The sequence below is a fragment of the Octopus bimaculoides genome, chromosome 5 (genome assembly GCF_001194135.2).
Source record: "Octopus bimaculoides isolate UCB-OBI-ISO-001 chromosome 5, ASM119413v2, whole genome shotgun sequence".
Lineage (NCBI taxonomy): Eukaryota > Metazoa > Mollusca > Cephalopoda > Octopoda > Octopodidae > Octopus > Octopus bimaculoides.
This window is the reverse complement of record NC_068985.1, coordinates 11,686,166-11,691,383: the sequence shown is the minus strand read 5'-3', so window position 1 is coordinate 11,691,383 and position 5,218 is coordinate 11,686,166.

Below are 5,218 nucleotides of genomic sequence, written 5' to 3'. Positions count from 1 at the left end.
TGTGTGTGTGTGTGTGTGTGTGTGTGTGTGTATATACATATGCATGCATGCACGCATACATACGCACATCCATGCATGTATTAATGCGTGCTTATTGTACAGATATATATCTGTACCTATAAGGGAGCGAGTTGGCAGAATCGTTAGCACGCCGGGCGAAATGCTTAGCGGTATTTCGTTTGTCTTTACGTTCTGAGTTCAAATTTCGTAGAGGTCGACTTTGCTTTGCATTCCATCGGGGTCGATAAATTAAGTACCAGTTGCGTACTGGTGTCGATCTAATCGACTGGCCCCCTCCCCCCAAAAATGTCGGGTCTTGTGCCTAGATTAGAAAAGTATATTTATGTATCTATAAATATACATCATTGTATTCTATTAAGATGGCAAGCGGGCAGGTTCGTTCGCAAACTGGGAAAAATGCTTATTTGTATTTCCTCTGTCTTTGCACCCAGTGTTCAAATTTATCCGAGGTCGATTTTTCCTTTCGTCCGTTTGGGGTCGAGAAAATAAGTATTAGTTGAGGACTGGGTTCGTTATAATCGACTAACCCCATCTCCGAAAATGCCAGGTTTTTTGCTTATACAAGAAATGTTCCATATAACATATTATTTCCATATAAACAGCTGTGTCATGAATTAGCCAATAATACCGCTTGAGAACCAGCGATGGTGTGTTTAAGTCCCCTTAAATTAGTGGTTCGGCATAATTGATTGACAGAATAATCAACTGTCTTACAAATAAATAAGTTTTGTAACGATTCGTTCAACGAAAATACTTTAAGGCTGTGCTCTAGCATGGCAGTAATCTAATGACTGGAACAAGTGAAATATATAAACATTTGTTTAGTGAAGCAGGTTATGAATAGTATGAAAAATTCGCTCTTCCAAGAAAGAAAAATATGTATCGCATTAAACAATGTGATCCTGGATAAATCGGTCAGGAATAAAGTCCAGTTTTATTATAGTGTTCATACTAAGTCTTAGACCTAATCTAGTTCATACTAATTCTCAGACCTAATTTAGTTCATACTAAGACTTAGACCTAGTTTAGTTCATGCTAAGTCTCAGACCTAATCTAGTTAATACTAAGTCTCAGACCTAATCTAGTTAATACTAAATCTTAGACTTAATCTAGTTCATACTAAGCCTCAGACCTAATCTAGTTCATACTAAGCCTTATACCTAATCTAGGTTATACGAAATCTTAGACCTAATCTAGTTCGTAGACCTAATCTAGAACTCAACGACAAGGAAATGACTTCTGATATTTTGCCTACTTTTGAAATCCAGATCGTATTGAGTTGTTATATTTCATTTTCTTCTTTAAAGCAAGACTGTATTAATTTTTTTTTTTTTTTGAAACAAGATGTTTACCACAATAATTATTCCAAATATTTTGTGTAGTTATAGATGTTTCCTCTATGTTTTCACTTACGTTTTACAGATGTGAGCATGAAAATATCTGACACAGCTTTTAGTGTCGATGTTTCTTTTACAGATGTTAACGTCAATAAATATTCAACGTTCTTAGTGTTCGCTTTCTTTTTCTTTCCGTCCTACGCTATCATCTATTTGGTCGCTTCCTTAATAGGAACATAGCCCTTGATATTGACTTTTCATAAGGGAGAGCTTTCCTATCCATTACTTTGGATAATCTTTACAAATGGCTATCATATCTGCAAGACGCTGGCCTGTTCACCGCTCCACCTTGGATGCTAAAATCGTAAAGTAACAAAATAAATACAACAGACTATTTTCCCAAGGTTCTAACAAATGCAATGTAGAATTTTATTTTGTTCTTTCGACACCAGAAAAATATAAGACAACGTTTACAGCAGCAGGATTTGATTTCGAACGCAAAACTGCTGAACAAATGTCTCAAGGCATTTTTTTTTTTGATGATTTTGTAGTTACCAGTTCTGACAACCAATGTTATTTTCTTTGCACATGATACTATCAATGTATACCACTATATTAGTGATTCAATATCATATATATCACAACGGTTAATATCCATATCTTTTTAACGGATATTAATACCAATAGACCTTTCACAACGCTTGCATTAAAGATTTTCTTACGAGTGTTAATATCAAAATATGTCATAATACTACTGTCGGTACTTCTGTTTCAGATGTCAGTATAAAAAATATCTGTCACATTGCTTAGTATCAATGCTTCAATAACGGATAATAGTTTCAATATATTTCATTATGCTTATATTAATGTTTCTCTAACAGTTGTTATTATGAAACTATTTGTCACAACGCCAGTAGCGAAATTTCTTTCACAGATATTAGTATCCAAATATCCATTCCGACGCTAATAACAAAGCTTATTTTACATACGTTCGTATCAAAACGTCTGTGACACTACTTAATATCAATGTTTCCTTCACAGACGATTATAGCGATAATATATACCTTTATCAACGGAGGCGGCAAGCTGTCAGAAACGTTAGCACGCCTTATAGAGTTCAAATTCCGCCGAGGTCGACTTTGCCTTTCATCCTTTTGGAGTCGCTAAAATAAGTACCAGTTGAGTACTGAGTCGATTTAATCGACTGGCCCCGTCCCCCAAAACTTCAGGAAGTAGAAAACAATAGACTACTCTGAACGTTAGTATCAATCTCGACCAGTATATATCACAGTGGTTAGGATCAATATTTCTTTAATGAATATCGATAACAATATATATCTCTCTATCACAACGCTAGTATCGTTGTTTCTCTTACAGTTGTTAATACCAAAATATCTGTCACAGTTCTTAGTGTTAATGTTTCTTTTACAGATGTTAATGTCAGCATCACAATTACAGATGTTAGTGTCACTTCACCATTGCAGAAGGTAATGTCAACATTTCTGTTACAGATATCGGTGTCAACTCTCTCAATGTTTTCTCTCCTAACATCATTACTGAGGTAGTGTTTACAGTTACATTATTATCAACATCGTTGCTCTATTATATGTTGGTTTCAATCTAATAGCCAATGGTATTATCAATGAAATTAATTTTGCAAATGTGTGTGCCAATATTTTATTTTAATCCTTTAAGAGTGTTTCTGCGATCATCACTTTTAAAATGACGATGAATTAACATTAACTTTATAATTAATCATGCCAATGTTAAAATTATTTCTATCTTTTTACTTTTAATATTATTAACGCAGAAAAAAAAATATATGTCTTGATAAATTCTAGTGCGTCGGAGTAAACCTTATGTCTTATATTGTAACGCGTGTTGAATGATGTTATAACATTACCTTTTATTCGTCCAGGATCAATGAAATTATAGCTAAATACAAGATCCTTTGCATGATGAAATGATAGCAACGTCATAACTTTTGGTAACCATATGAATGTAAATATTTGTTCTAAAAACCAAAAAAAAAAAAAACATGATATTTTTTTATTTTTAGCTTTCTGCGTGGTTTGTTTAGTAATTGTGGCTGCAGTACTTGTACAGCGGACCTGTGAATTATCTAACTGCAATGATTGTTTTTATGTTCTGTACCCCCAAGGTATTACCATTTGGGGATTTTGCTCTACGATAACTAATATTTTATTCAAATCATAACCATCTCTCAGAAACGACAGGTACGAAGCTGACTGTTTCTATACGTTTTAACTGACATTCCCCTCTTTTATCCGTCATTACTTCCTGACATAGTGCAGAGACAATGTTGCTAGCAGTCTATTTGGTGTCAACTTGTCTCCAACAGATGTGCTACATATGCTTTGGATACGTTGTTGCAATTATTATCATGCTATTCATTAGTTTTGGTATGACACAAAATTGATAGAAGACCATTGGGTTTTTTACCTTGCATTCAGTTGAGATATGTGTCAATCTGAGTGACAAACTTATTTTCCCAGAGGAAATAACGCTGACGTCCCTCTGACAAGATATGTTCCTGCTCTCCAGGAATACGAAAACGTTTACCGTGGTCTAACTCACAATGACATGGGAGGGCGGACCAGGTAAAGTAGTTGAAATATCAGGATTGAATCAATGATGACCTTGTCCAGGGCTGGCATGCGGCCTCATTCCCTACTGAAGTTGACTGTTGGATCTTTCCATCTAGGTCAGCGCCCTATTTCCAGCACAAGACAGGTCTGTAACCCAGAGAACTGACGGAAGTCATGAAAGAAATAGGCACGCCAGCTGAAACTAAATCAAGATGGCTATAGTTGATGAGAGACCGCAAGTGGAAACCTTCTTTAGGTGAAGACTAGCTCGGGCCTCACTGCCCAACTTAGATGAAGCATAAAAGCTAAGGGGAGAAATGCTTGTGACCTGGAGATACCAGCTGACGATATGGAGGGGTTTTCAGTATTGCAGCGGATTTAGAAGAGATGGCGAAATTGCTGATTAAGTTTGCAGTTTCTACGCGTGGCAAAACTTCTCTGATGTTGGTTTAACTAATTTATTTCACCTCACTTGTAACTGATATTTATTTTATAAACTACGATATGAAAAGAATAATTTTACCAAGTCGAAGCTGGTATGTTTCGAACTCAGAAACGACAGGTACGAAGCTGACTGTTTCTATACGTTTTAACTGACATTCCCCTCTTTTATCCATCATTACATCCTGACATAGTGCAGAGACAATGTTGCTAGCAGTCTATTTGGTGTCAACTTGTCTCCAACAGATGTGCTACATATGCTTCGGATACGTTGTTGCAATTATTATTAAAGTTCATAACCATGTAAGCAATTATTAAATGAAGTATTTACAGATTTCCTCATCGAATTTATTTGTTTTGTATTATTTTATTTTAGTTGTTCATTTCAAAATTAGAGGTGAAATGTGAATTATTTTGGAATTCTTAACTTTATAGATATCAAAATGTAATTAAGATAGAAGACATAATTGCACTTCCTCGAGGCAATCATATTAAGCAAAATATAAAAGTGGATGATTAATTATGGTTTAAAAGTTTTTGGTCATAGATTTGTCAAAAGCACAGACGTCTGGCTAAACAACAAAAGTGAAAGCTACGCTTCTTGTTTCGCAATGCTTCATGTGTGTCTAGGACATACATAAATATATAGATGCATTCATGCATACGTTCATACATAAACACATTCATGAACAAACACCTGTATGTATATATATATATATATATATATATATATCAAATAAATAACAGACGATGGATAAATATCAGTTCATTAAAATTGTTTCTATAACAATTTTAATTCAAGAATGTGAA